The sequence below is a fragment of the Rhinatrema bivittatum genome, chromosome 4 (assembly GCF_901001135.1).
Source record: "Rhinatrema bivittatum chromosome 4, aRhiBiv1.1, whole genome shotgun sequence".
Classification (NCBI taxonomy): Eukaryota; Metazoa; Chordata; class Amphibia; order Gymnophiona; family Rhinatrematidae; genus Rhinatrema; species Rhinatrema bivittatum.
In genome coordinates, this window is record NC_042618.1 from 478,754,416 (window position 1) to 478,769,893 (window position 15,478).

Sequence of the window (15,478 nt, forward strand, 5' to 3'; positions counted from 1 at the left end):
AGGCGTAGCCTCTTAACTTTTCTTCGCCACTTTATGCTGGAGGATGTCTGGCGCTTCTTTCACCCTCAGAAAAGGGAATATACATTTTATTCACACCCTCATAATCTTTATACAAGAATTGATTATATTTTTGCTGATAGGGGTTTTCTCCACAGGGTGATCGGTCCCACAGTGGACGCCATTACATGGTCTGATCACGCCCCTCAGTGGGTAGACTTAGCGTTTCCCCTATACGATAAAGGGCAGAGGTTTTGGAAGTTGAACGATGGCCTTCTAGAGGATAAAATGTTTGTGTCACAATGTCAGCACCGTATCCAAGAGTACTTACAGCTTAATGAGTCCCCGGATATTTCTCCTATAACTATATGGGATTGTTTGAAGGCGGTGGTGAGGGGAGAGCTTATCGCACGTGCTTCATTTGTTAAGAAGGTAGAGAATAAAGAGCGGGTAGCTCTCATACATACCTTAGTGGCTTTGGAGCAACGGCATAAATTACAGCCCACGGAGTCCGTGAAAGAGCAGATTGACTGCTGTCGCTCGCAAGTGGCAGCATTGGATGCTGCTCAGATTGCGTTTGCTTTGGAGCGGGTGGAGCAAACGTATTTTGAGGGGGGCAACAAGGCTGGTAAGCTCTTGGCTAATAAATTGAAAGCAAAACGCATGCAGAACCTTATTACCAAAATTAAGGATGAACAGGGTGCCTCTCTTACCTCTAATGAGGATATCCGTTCCCGGTTTCTTAGATTCTATGCCACTCTCTACCAACGCAATCCCAATATTGTAGAGGAGGACATAGAGGCCTTTTTAGGAGATATTTCCCTGCCCCGATTAGTGGATGGTCAGAGCGCGGCTCTGGATGCTGTAATTACCCCCTTGGAGGTCTCTCTCACCATTAAGCAGCTGAAGGTGAACAAGGCACCTGGATTAGATGGCTTTACGGCTCGGTTTTATCAATGTTTTTCTGCTGAGCTTTCTGGTCCCCTGGCACGGATGTTTAATGCCCTGCGAGGGGAGGGTCACTTAGCCGTTAATTCTAATGTGGCGGGGATCACCATATTGGCGAAGCCGGGCCGGGATGCCACTCAGTGTGGCTCCTATCGGCCTATATCCCTGTTGAATATTGACCTTAAGCTACTGGCTAAAATATTGGCTAACCGGCTTAACCATTATATAGCGCACCTGATACACCCCGACCAGGCGGGCTTTATTCCGGGGCGTATGGCTTCCGACAATGTGCGGAAAGTAATGGATTCTCTATGGTGGGCTCAGCATCACAAACTCCCATTTTTATTAATGGCCATGGATGCGGAAAAGGCCTTCGACCTGGTCCACTGGCCCTTCCTTTTTCGGACTTTGTCTGCTATGGGTTTTGGCCCCTTTTTCATCCAATGGATACAAAGATTGTATGAGGGACCCAAAGCATGCATAAAAGTCAATGGTGGGTACTCCACTTATTTTTCGGTGGAAAGGGGTACCAGGCAGGGGTGTCCGCTGTCTCCTCTGTTATTTGCCATATTTATTGAACCCCTAGCTCAGAAGATCAGGGAGACGGCGACCATCACCGGCATTGAGGTGGGGACCTTTTCGTCCAAATTGGCCATGTTTGCTGACGATGTGATCTTAACACTCACGCATCCTCAGCGTTCTCTTCCAGTGGTCGTGGATCTCATAAAAGCCTTTAGTAAGGTATCTGGGTACTCCATCAATTGGGATAAAACTGAGATTCTCAACATTTCCCTATCGGGTTCCCAGGTGTCTGCCCTCCAGGCAGCTTTCCCCTTTCGTTGGGCTAAGGATAAATTGAAGTATTTGGGGGTGTATATTGGCAACAAGGGCGATGCTTTTACTCTTAATTACCCCCCTTTATTAGCTAAAATTTATAGAGAACTTGAAGAATGGAGCAGATATCACATTTCCTGGCTAGGGCGTATAGCAGCCTTCAAAATGAACATTCTGCCGCGGTTATGTTACCTGTTCCAGACCCTACCTGTTAGGGTGCCGGATGTGCTGTTAGTGAAATGGCAGAGACGTTTTATGAAGTACATATGGCAGGGTAAACGTCCCCGGGTAGCACGTAAGGTACTCTTCCGTCCCAAGCTCCATGGGGGGCTTGCGGTCCCCAACTTGGTGTGGTATCATGCTGCCGCACATTTGCGTGTAGTGGCGGAATGGCATCGGCAGGGGAGGGGGAAACCTTGGATAGCTTTAGAACAAGCTATTGTGGGGATCCGGCCGTTGCCATCTCTGGTATGGCGGCCTCGCTCGGAATGGCCCCCTATGCGGGATTTGTCTCTGCCTATGCAGCATACCGTTCAAATGTGGTATCTTTGGAGGCGGGCTCTCTTGGGTAAGCGGCTTGGGTCTATTAACTCCTCCCCCTTCTTTCATGTGGATTTCCTAAACGGGAAAGCGTATAAGGAATTCAAAGGTTGGCTAGATAGGGGCATCACTAATTGTGGCCATCTATGGGAAAATGGGGGGTGGTTGCCCTTTGAGACTATCAAGACTAAATTTGGTCTAGAACCTTGGGATAGCTATCGCTATCATCAGCTGCAAAATTACTGTGCGCACTCCGGCTTGAGGAGTGATCTTCAGGCTCCGGTCTCCTTATTCGAATCTTACTGCAGGGTGGTAGAGAAAATCCCCAGTCTACTATCCAAAATATATAAATTGCTCAACCAGGACTTGTGTTCCCCTCCGGCGTATGTAGCTGCGTGGGAGAATGATTTGGGGGTGACTTTAGATGCAGAGTCCTGGGATGATATCTATTCTAAGATGGGGAAGGGTATCATTTCCGCTACTCTCATTGAAAACGATTTTAAACTGCTCTATAGATGGTACTATACCCCTGAAAGACTCCACCGTATTTCCCCCCAGGTGTCGGACAAATGCTGGAAGGGATGTGGGGCTACGGGTACCTTTTTTCATTTATGGTGGGAATGCCCCAGGATTTCTCGGATTTGGGAGGATGTTTCTGCATGGCTTACAGCAGTCTTGGGGGAGTCTGTGTTGCTCACACCGTTGCAGGCCTTTCTTAAAGGGGACCTGGGGTCCGGGGATTTGCATCATTCTAGGTTTGTTAGGTTTGTGGTCTCGGCTGCCAGGTGTGAAATAGCGAGACATTGGAAGGGAAACGTACTGCCACAGGTGGCGGCTATCAAGGCAAGAGTGGACAAGGTCTATCTTATGTGTAAGATTACAGCTCACAAACAACACAACTTGCCCTCTTTCCAGAAGATTTGGCAGCCATACCAGCGCTGGCGAGCGGCACTGATTGCCTAGTAAATGTTGCAGATCCCAGATTGTATTCTGGCGGGTGCTTCTCTATTATTCTGTATGGGGTCCGGAGCTGAACTATGGCTCTCCGTTAGGTTATGAATGTATGCTCATGAGATTGGTTGTGGTGTTATGCTGGTTTCTGCAAGATGGGGGGGAGGGGGTTGGGGGGAATAACACAATAATCATATGGAAACTCATTTTTGTGTATTGAGTTTATTGCATTCTGGCATGTTATATTTGACATATACAATGTTACGTATTTTTGTTTATGCAGTTTCTAATAAAAATTTAAATCGAAAAAAAAAAAAAGGGCACATGTAAGGCTTCTGTGTGCTTTCTGGTACCCCAGCAGGGGAGCCTTCGCAGGGTCGGGCCAGGGAGTTCTACATTTATCTATAGTTTTCAATTTTGAGAAGTATGCACGGAATTGAGGGAGGATATGATAGAGCAGGCCCGGGTAATCATGAGAGGTCTAGAACGGGTAGATGTGAATTGGTTATTTACTCTTTCGGATAGTAGAAAGACTAGGGGGCACTCCATGAAATTAGCATGGGGCACATTTAAGACTAATCGGAGAAAGTTCTTTTTCACTCAACGCACAATAAAGCTCTGGAATTTGTTGCCAGAGGATGTGGTTAGTGCAGTTAGTGTAGCTGGGTTCAAAAAAGGTTTGGATAAGTTCTTGGAGGAGAAGTCCATTAATGGCTATTAATCAATTATACTTAGGGAATAGCCACTGCTATTAATTGCATCAGTTCACCAACTCGAGCGTACAAGGGAATCCTTGTGCGGTGGTAATCTTTGTACGGAGGTATTTGATGAGGATAACCGATTTGCAGTTATCCTTTCTTTTACCTCCGTCTATTATTCTTTTTATTAAGGTCAAAAATTATTTTTTATATGCTCTTTTGTGTGTTTTTTTTCCTAAAATCCCTTCTCCCCTGCTGCTTTTCCGTACCCCTGCTCATCATTCGTCATACTTATCAAGGGCATCGCCTGTGTTGATTTCTCATGGGTACGGAGCTGCTCGTCCGACACGGGCCATGTTTCGGCACAGGTGCCTGCTTCAGGGACTGTGGGAGAGTGTGCCGTGTCCTATGTGGGGTTCACAGCATTCTAAAGTCCTTTGATAAATACAAATATTTGATTGAACATGAAAACTTTGTGTCATATTGATACATTACTTTCAGATATTTACCCACCTTGTCTTGAAAAACTTACTTGTCAAAAGTTTCTGCTGTCTCTCGTGCGACGCCTTCTGTGCTTGGCTGGGCGTCTGCTCTATTCTAACTGTTCTTATATGCCTGCCTGAAAAATCCACCGCCCTCTCTGGCCAGAACGAGGCCAAAAGAGCATATAAAAAATAATTTTTGACCTTAATAAAAAGAATAATAGACGGAGGTAAAAGAAAGGATAACTGCAAATCGGTTATCCTCATCAAATACCTCCGTACAAAGATTACCACCGCACAAGGATTCCCTTGTACGCTCGAGTTGGTGAATTGTTGAAAAGGGAAAGAGGTTGGTTAGTGACTAATTAATTGCATCAGTAGCATGGGATCTTCTTAGTGTTTGGGCACTTGCCAGGTTCTTGTGGCCTGGTTTGGCCTCTGTTGGAAACAGGATGCTGGGCTTGATGGACCCTTGGTCTGACCCAGCATGGCATTTTCTTATGTTCTTAATTAATAGCATATAGCTGCACTGGAGAAATTACTTGAAGGAATTACTTGAGGGAATTACAAGGAAAAATTACGTAAGGGAATGTTGAATGGGGATTTGTTGTATTTAAAAATATCGATATATACTGTACACATATTCCCCAATCATTTGAAACCACGTAGCTTTTCTACTTTAGTTTCAACCATTACAAAGCAGAGAGTAAAGTGGGGGTCTCCAGGAAGCTAGGTGCAATCCCCCAGGCTAGAAGCAACGCTAGGAGGTGCCACCTGGAACCAGGACAAGCAGCTCCCTCCGTGAACACAGGTGGATCGGGTTTCGGTTATGGAGCTCAGAGGCCTTGCGTGGCGACACCATCAGAAGAATTCTGTTTTATTCTTACTGCATCTGGTGTTCTTTGAGGGCTAGAAAGGGATTATATTACACACACCACTGCTGCTTGCCAAAAAAACCATTTAGAAGAAGGAATTTAAAAAAAAAAATGTATTAAACTAGATAAGACTCGCTACAATTCCCATGTCTTTTTCTAACTAGGGAGGGTTTTCTTTTTTGGAAGATTATAGAATTGCTGCCGAGCAGAGAAATAAAATAGTTTTTAAAAGTTGTTAAAGTACTGCATTAAGACATGTCTATCTCAATCATACATAAATGCCGAGCAATTTTTGGAACTAATCCTTGTTAATGTGTTCTGTTAAAACAATCTTTTTTTTTTCCACGAGCAGTGGCGTGCCATCTGCCTCATACTGCTGATCCAGCTTCCATCATAACACAGGAGCTGGGATTTTAATTTGCTATTGCTTTACCTAAAAGTGCTAAAATCACTTTCTCCGAACAATGAAAGGCTTTGAATATATTTAAATGCATAACTTGAAACCCTCCAGTGAGGATAAAGCAAAAGCAAAAAAAATGAGGCAGGTTACGTTATGAAGAAGGGCCAAATGGAGAAAGTTCTGGAAACTGCAGGGCGACACGGAAAGCAAGTTTGGGAAGGACCCTTTTTCCTGTTCTCTTGACGTGGGAGGACACCGGCTGGAGGCTACTGCCTGTTCCTTAACTGACAGGTGACTCATTTAGTCTGGATGCTGACAGACGGGAATTAGTATTTTAAAATGAGGGGCCACGTTGAACCAATGAAGACCATTTTTCATTTGTTCCAAACGGAATGAAGTGAAAATAGCCTTTGCTCATTAATACCCCCAACATTTTCAGGTATTTTTGATTCATTTCAACAATTTTAAAATACAACATGTCGCCTGCGCACGGCTTCCACCACTGCTTCCAGGGGGGGGGGGGGGGTCGCGCCCCGGGGCCTCCCAGGCTCCCTCTAACTTTCCCCCATCCTGGAAATGAGCGGGGGAGGTCGGTGACCTCTCCGGCCCACACTTACCCTTTCCATAGTGATATTGCAGTTTGAAAGGGGCAGGAGTAATCCACACTCGTTCCTGCCCTGCAAGGTCTCTTTAAAACTGGTGGCAAAGTGACATCATAGTGGGGCGGGTCTCGAGAGGAGCAGGAAAGTGACATCATAGTGGGGCGGGTCTCGAGGGGAGCAGGAGGGAGTGGGAATCACCACTGGGGCTGGGGTGGTCCCCGGCTGCAGCTGATTTCTGGGGGGGGGGGGGGGGGGTAGGAGACCTGATGAAGCCCTAGCTGGGTTTGACCAGGCCCCATTGATTGGTGGATGGTGGAGAGGGGGGCGGCCTCAGGAAACAGTGGTGGGGATCTAGGAAGTGGCAGCGAGGGCTCGAGGCCCCATTTGATTTTTGTTAGGGGCGAGTTAATGTTTATTTCGGTTCCCCAAATGAAGCAAACTGAACCAAATATTAAAACAAACCGAAAACCAAATTAACCCCCCTCCCCCCCCCAAAAATGACAAAACTAAAACAAAATGTTGGTGGCTGCACATCCCTAACAATTCGCCTTGGCAGGTAAGAGCCCGGGCCTTCCTGTACACTTCTTCCTTCTCCACTTCCCAGGAATCACGAGGCGAGCAGTGGCTCCGGCTTTAGACGCAGGCCTTCAGGTTTTTGACTCCCTTGCCCGGTGCATTTTGTTACTTGCAGTGGGAATTGGAAATGGAAGATACAGGACAGCAAATTGGATATGGGACGGCCGAAAGTCTCCCTAACCATGCAATCAGAGTATTTCTATTTTCAAGTCCAGTTAGCATGCAGAGAGACGGGGTTTACGCGTTCTTCTTTATGATTACTTTTTAATTTTAAAAGTGTTAGATAAGCACAATAGAGGAGAGCGGATTGAAAAGCAGTGGTTTGTGAAGAGATGTCATGGACCTGAAGCTTTTTCTGGATCCTACGTGTCATCGTTGTAAAACTTGGGTTAAAATGTGTGAGGAGGTAGTTTGCGATGTGAACAAGGTTGTGGGGCCTGATGGGGTACATCCCAGAATAGTGGAGGAGCTAAAGGAGGTGCTGACTGCGCCCTTCACGTTACCACTAGAAACAGGAGAGGCTTCCACAGACGGGAGACGAGCAGATCTAGTCCCACTTCATAAAGAGGAAGCAGAAGAAAAATAATTGTTCATTGAACATCAGTAGTGGGAAAGGCAAGAAACTTCTGAAGCACCGTGGAAGGAAAGAACAGTGCAATATCTTGAAGGCAGGGAGCTGCAGGATCCTAGACAGTACAACGTGCTTTCACAGGGCCAAAGGTTTTCCACAAACCTGAGTAGTTTCTTTGATGAAGTGAATAAAGGATCTTTGTGGTAATGCAGGGGGGGGGGGGGTGCAGTGAGAGGGCCCGGATGTTGGATTAAGTACAAGAACTTGTAGGCTCATCTACCCGGCATGGGAACTCAACAAAATCTGACCTGGATAAGAAGCCACATCCTACAAACAGTCAAGTTTCCATGGCCGACAGCTGCTATAGTTCCTATGAGTGCCATAGATGGCCAATTGTTCTCTGTCTGCTGTGAAAGTGGCCGGATTAGTAGATGAGGTTGGGAGGGGGCGTTGTGTAGTAGGAGACTGCTGAGCAAGCTATAGCCTTTCTGGGAGCTGGCAGAAAAACTTCAGTTTGTGCAAGTCGTTGGCTGAAGAACAGGATTCAGAGAGTGCTGGTCAATGGAGTGCACTCTGGTGAAGGGAAGTGTCTTTACCAATGACGTTGGGGGACGTTTATGAGGGAAAGCCTGCCTGTTTGCAGATGATATAAAATTTTGCAAGAATAGACAAACCAGAAGGAATAGATAAGATGAAAGATGACATTATAATCCTGGAAAAATGGTTGACGATAAGACAGCTATGCTTTAATTAAAAAAAAAAAATATGTGTAAACTCATGCATTCGGGATGCAGCAATCCAAATGTTCTTTCAGAGATGAAGAACTAATAGTCACAAAACCAGGGATTGGCAACTCCAGTCTTGGAGTGCCATAAATAGGTCTGGTTGTCAGGATATACACAATGAATATGTATGAGATAGTTTCCCATACAATGGAGGGGGTGCATGCAAATCTATCTTATTCATATTCATTGTGGATGACCTGAAAACCTGGTCTGTTTCTGGCTCCCCAGGACTAGAGATGCCTACCCCTGCAGTAGACAGAAAGAGATGGAGAGTGGGGGAGCACATGGCATAATTGGTGACCTACAATTTGGAAAATTAAAAGTATACTATGCTTGGGTGACATAGTATATACTCTGGTGCATAAAAAGAGGTAACACTAATAGAAAGAGGGAAGTAGTATTCCCGCTCTATGGGTCTCTGATGAGATCCCACCTTGAGAACTGTGTTCAGTTCTGGAGATCACGTCTAGAAAAGGACATTGACAGGATAGAAGAGGTTCAAAGCAGGGTTAACAAAATGGTGCATGGAATGCAGTAAAGGACCATACACAGAGAGAATGAGGGAGCTACAGATGTCCTGTCTAGAAGAAGGAAGGGAAAGAGAAGATGATTATAAATATTCAAGCATCTTGCAGGATTCAAGAAAGTAGCAGAAGGTAACATTTTCTACAGACTGGAAAGCGGGTCATCACATGAAGCTGAAAGGAGAAAGCTGAAAAGGAATGTAATGAAACATGTTTTCCGCTAAGCAGGTGATGGATATCTGGACCAGCAAAGCCTATAGGAGGGCAGAATTAAAGCATGCATGAGACAAACCCAAAGGGACCTTAGTGACAGAGGGAGATAAAGTAAGACCTGTGAAAGCAGGCAGAAATGGCCGATCCTTTTCTAAGGATTACTCTCTCTAGGATCCTGCCATGGCACCTGAATCCTCCATCTCTTCTTCTGTCACCTCAGCCCCCACAGACTCCTTGTCTGGCTAGGGTAGTCAATGGTGGGCCCGCAGAATTTATATATGGTAAGAAGCTCGTTTTCATAGTTCTTCACCAGGAACAGGGAACGTGAGAGAACATGGAATCTTTTGTGCCAACTGGGCTGGCAGTAATGCTCTCCTCAGGCAGCATCTGCTCATGTGATCTTCCTAACTACTACACTGAGAGAATCTCAAATATGAGTTGGAGTGAAGAAAATGTAAGCTCTCTTTTACAATGTTATTTATTTACAAAAATGTATATTTCACCCCCTCATCAGATATACTGTTCAGATTACAACATAATAAAAATCAATTCCACCTACACAATAAAACACAATATTAACAGCAATAAAATAATATAACAGCAAATAAAGAACACAATCTCATCAAAAGCCTCACTGAACAAATAAGAGTTTAACGCCTCCCTAAAACCTGTGTAATCCGATTGTAACTGCAAACTCGCTGGAAGACCATGCCAAAGGGAGGGAGCCACAATAGAAAAACCCCGTTGATGCGTAGGCTGTAATCGTGCACTGGAAACCGCCGGAACACATAGTGATTGCTGGCCCATGGACCGTAAAGCCTGCTGAGGTTGGTATGAAGACAACACATTTATCAAGTAACTTGGGCCGTTAGATAAATTTAAAATGTTGTCCTTGGTACACCAAGTTAACTCTTTGTTTGATAGGTAGCCAATGAATCTCACACAGTATTGGTGTAATAGGGTCACATAAAGAACACCGAACTGTTATGGGTTTGAAAGCATTAGAGGTGAACTATTTGACTTCTTTTGAAGTCCTCCATTATTTATACCCAACAAAAAACCAGGAGATGGAGTTTAACAAACAGCTTTCCACCAAAAATCTGCTTCTGGATAATTACTGACCATCCTGGAATGTTAGTGGTCATTGTTCTGTTATTTATTGTCTTATATTGTGCATATCCAAAATAACAATCTATGCAGATCACAAATTATGCCTTCATAAATACATAAAAATCACACATATAAAATACAAAACATTATATTGACCAAAACTTCATAAAATAGCAGAGCCTTAAATCAACAGAGCAAGGAAATACAACAAAAATTTAAAATCAGTGTTATGCATCTGTAAAACAAACAAGTTTTCAGCATTTTCCTGAAAGTCACGTATTCCCGGTTCTTACAAAACCCATCTGGCAAAGAATTTCATGTATTGGGTCCTGCAATTGAAAATGGGTTTCCTGCAATCTAAGGGCCTGATTCATCAAGGTCTGTTCTCATAGGCACAGAATGGGAGAAACGCTTTAGTGAATCATGAAAAGAGGACACTAAGAGGAAGCAGTTTTGGCTGGCCGGGTGCAATAGAGTGTAACGTGCTGGCGGATAACACTGAGACTTTCCTAAATGGAGACAAGGACTGAGAATTCCTGGGAGCAGTCCAACCCCAGGAAGGGTCATTTTCAAAGGGTACAACAGTGCTTTATGTGCGGAGATGGACTTTTACAAAATCGCTTGCCCACTATGCGGGTAACCTCAGGCGCCTACGTCATCTTCCCCTGCAAGCTCATCTAGACTGACTGGAGGCATTCCCGGGGGTCCGGTAGGGACTTAATGGCTGCATCTAAATTAGCAGGTCCGTGTGCAGGTAGATTTGGTTTGATAATTTTCAAAGTGGAATTATGCTTGCGTCTGCTTTGAAAATTTGTACAACTTATGCTTGTGTTTGCCTTTCAGTTTATCCTCTGTTTAACAAAATTAACCATTTAAAAGCCATCTATTTCTGCTGAGCTTAGAAGATTTCCTTTGCTGGATTTGAATAATGAATTTATTTTCTTTATTGATTTATTTATTTGTCAAGTTTTATATACTGTCGTTTGGTATCGCCATCACAATGGTTTACAAGATTCGAGCGGTATTGGATGTATTACATATGCGAATCGTGTATATAACGGGTTACAGGCTTCATTCGTTCTCGGACGGGTAACATACGATCGGTGTAGGGCTAGTTTACATGTGAGCGTCATGATTATAGAGGGTTACAGCATTCGATAGGTGTCTGACGGGTTACATAAGCGGCGAATGTATCATCGCAGAGTCAGTCTTGTCACAGAGTCAATCATAAGTGCGGTTTGTTTATGGAATGTGACCATTTGGAGGATGTTATATTCAGGGGTTTAGACATAGTTGGGTACCGGAGTGATCTCTTGTTTGTGTTGCAGATTGTTCATGTCAGGTGGTCTTGTTGGTTGTTTGCATGAAGTGGGTTTGCTTGGGTTTGGTTAGTAGGTCTGTTGTGAGTTTGGTTGCTATGTTTCTTGAGTGTCATTGTAGGCTTTGTAGAATAGCCATGTTTTTAGGTTAGGCTGGGTTCTTAATTCTTTCAGAAGGGAGTTCCAGATTTTGGGGCTGGCGATGGAGAAAGCCCTTTCCCTGATTGAGCATAAGTGTGCATCTCTGATGGGGGGGACTGTTAGAAGGCCTGTATTGTTTGAACGTAAGTTTCGTTTCGTATTCTGGGAGGTGAGGTTTAAACCTGTTTGGCTTGATTGATCATTATGTAATAGCTTGTGTACAATGGTCAGGTTTTGTGTTCAATTCGGGATTTTATTGGAAGCCAGTGTAGCAATATAAGTATAGGGGTTATGTGATCATTCTTTTTTGTGATGGTCAGTATTCTGGCAGCTGAGTTTTGGAGTATCTGGAGTGGTTTGATGTTGGTAGATGGTAGTCCGAGCAGTAGTGAGTTGCAGTAGTCGATGGTTGAGAATATGAGTAGTTGTAGTACTGTCCTGAAGTCGTAGGTGTTTAGGAAAGGTTTTAGGCATCTTAGAGTTAGTAGTTTGTGGTAGCCTTCTTTGATTTTGCTTGTTATGTGGTTCTTGGTTTCCTGTGGAAACACTGAGAGGAGAGGATCACCTTGCTGGTGGCTGAAAGGAATCAGTAAGTTTTTGCTTGGGACATTGACATTGACTTTTTTAAAAGTATTGGGGCAAAGTTAACTATTTGGGAATATTATTTAGTGTGTTTGTGTGTTTGTGCCTTTAATAGTCAGGCAGTGAATAAACAAGTTAGACTGTTTGCATTTTTAAATAGTCAGTCAATAAGGTAGCAGTAGGTAGGCAGTGAATAAACAAGTTAGACTGTTTATATTTAGTCAGTCAATAAGGTAGCAGTAGGTAGTGTGTTTATTTTTTAAAAGTCTGCCTAACTATTAAAGTGTCCTCCAGACTTTTAAAGAGCTAAGTGTTTTATTTAATAATAACTGAGTGCATTGTATTGAAAAACAAAAAAAAAAAACCACAAAAAAAAAAAAACACCCCACAAAAAAGTAGCCAGAAGCTAGAAATAAGCTAGGAGCAGTATATACCAAAGTAAAAAAGTTGAATAGTTCAGCTCAGTTACTCACCTTGGAAAGGTGTTGAGGTAGTGTGATTGGGTTTGAATAGGGACCAACATTTGTTAATCAAGAGAGCAGTGAGTCACTCAGGCTGACTAACTGAAGTTAGACTGTTTGGATTTCCCAACCCTAGCTCATCCCTTAATTTATAGGCAGGTGCCACTTGCACAAAAAAAAAAAAAAAACCATCAACAAAAACTTTATTGAGAATTCGATCAGACCCCGGTAGGCCACTACCAGACATATAGTGAATTCACTAATACATTTAAAGGAACTTAGACACATTCCTACTCCCATAGCAACCTAAAACTTAACTAGGAACTGATCAAAATTGAGATGAAGGCAGCAGTCCAGCAGCAAGAGGGGGGCTTCCCAGTCTTTTGCATCGAGTGTCACATGTATGATTTTTTACCCACCGGTGAGAAGTTGTACATGTGCATGCGATGCAAAGAGCTCCTGGCACTCAGAGAACGAGTCCAATCTCTGGAGGCTAGAGTGGCAGACCTGGAGGAGCTGAGGGAGACAGAGAGGTATATAGATGAGACCTTCAGGGACATAGTAGTCAAGTCCCAACTTCAGACTGGCAGCCCTGGTGCTGCCTTGGAGGAAGAAGGTCTCATAATGGGAGAGCACCAACCAGATATAGCAGGAAAGGATCCTGTAGCAAGGACCTGCTCTCCAGGTGATGCATTGTCCTTTCGCACCAAGGATATCTCCCCAAGGCCTACTGCCCAGGAGGGAAGGGTCAGGTCGGCCATCATAATTGGTGATTCGATTATTAGGAATGTAGACAGCTGGGTGGCTGGTGGGCGTGAGGACCGCCTGGTAACTTGCCTGCCTGGTGCGAAGGTGGCGGATCTCACGCGTCACCTAGATAGGATTTTAGACAGTGCTGGGGAGGAGCCGGCTGTCGTGGTACACGTGGGCACCAACGACATAGGAAAATGTGGGAGGGAGGTTCTGGAAGCCAAATTTAGACTCTTAGGTAGAAAACTTAAATCCAGAACCTCCAGGGTGGCATTCTCTGAAATGCTCCCTGTTCCACGCGCAGGTCACCAGAGGCAGGCAGAGCTCCGGAGTCTCAATGTGTGGATGAGACGATGGTGCAAGGAAGAGGGATTCAGCTTTGTTAGGAACTGGGGAACCTTTTGGGGAAGGGGGAATCTCTTCCGAAGGGATGGGCTCCACCTTAACCAGGGTGGAACCAGACTGCTGGCACTAACCTTTAAAAAGGAGATAGAGCAGCTTTTAAACTAGAACAAAGGGGAAAGCCGACAGTCGCTCAGCAGCGCATGGTTCGGAGAGATGTATCTTTAAAGGATACTAATGATGCATTAGAATTAGGGCGTCCCAACAGTGAGGTTCCAGTAATAAGAAAAGTAGTCCAAGTGCCTGTAACTAAAAACTCACCTGAGCTAAAAAATTCTAACTTATCCCTATCAATTAAAAAGCAGAATAAAAATACAAACAAAAAACAAACTTTGAAATGTTTGTATGCTAATGCCAGAAGTCTAAGAAGTAAGATGGGAGAATTAGAATGTATAGCAGTGAATGCTGACATAGACTTAATTGGCATCTCAGAGACATGGTGGAAAGAGGATAACCAATGGGACAGTGCTATACCGGGGTACAAATTATATCGCAATGACAGAGAGGAGCAGTCGGGAGGAGGTGTGGCGCTTTATGTCCGGGATGGCATAGAGTCCAACAGGATAAACATCCTGCATGAGACTAAATACAAAATTGAATCTTTATGGGTAGAAATCGCTTGTGTATCAGGGAAGACTACAGTGATAGGGGTATACTACCATCCACCTGGTCAAGATGGTGAGACTGCCAGTGAAATGCTAAGAGAAATTAGGGAAGCTAACCAAATTGGTAGTGCAGTAATAATGGGAGACTTCAATTACCCCAATATAGACTGGGTAAATGTATCATCGGGTCACGCTAGAGAGATAACGTTCCTGGATGGAATAAATGATAGCTTTATGGAGCAATTGGTTCAGGAACCGACGAGAGAGGGAGCAATTTTAGATCTAATTCTCAGTGGAGCACAGGACTTGGTGAGAGAGGTAACGGTGGTGGGGCCGCTTGGCAATAGTGATCATAATATGATCAAATTTGATTTAATGACTGGAAAAGGAACAGTGTGCAAATCCAAGGCTCTCGTGCTAAACTTTCAAAAGGGAAACTTTGATAAAATGAGAAAAATTGTTAGAAAAAAACTGAAAGGAACAGCAACAAAAGTAAAAAATGTCCAAGAGGCGTGGTCATTGTTAAAAAATACCATTCTAGAAGCACAGTCCAGATGCATTCCACACATTAAGAAAGGTGGAAAGAAGGCAAAACGATTACCGGCATAGTTAAAAGGGGAGGTGAAAGAAGCTATTTTAGCCAAAAGATCTTCATTCAAAAATTGGAAGAAGGATCCAACAGAAGAAAACAGGATAAAGCATAAACATTGGCAAGTTAAATGTAAGACATTGATAAGACAGGCTAAGAGAGAATTTGAAAAGAAGTTGGCCGTAGAGGCAAAAACTCACAGTAAAAACTTTTTTAAATATATCCGAAGCAGAAAGCCTGTGAGGGAGTCAGTTGGACCGTTAGATGATCGAGGGGTTAAAGGGGCACTTAGAGAAGATAAGGCCATCGCGGAAAGATTAAATGATTTCTTTGCTTCGGTGTTTACTGAAGAGGATGTTGGGGAGGTACCCGTAATGGAGAAGGTTTTCATGGGTAATGATTCAGATGGACTGAATCAAATCACGGTGAACCTAGAAGATGTGGTAGGCCTGATTGACAAACTGAAGAGTAGTAAATCACCTGGACCGGATGGTATACACCCCAGAGTTCTGAAGGAACTAAA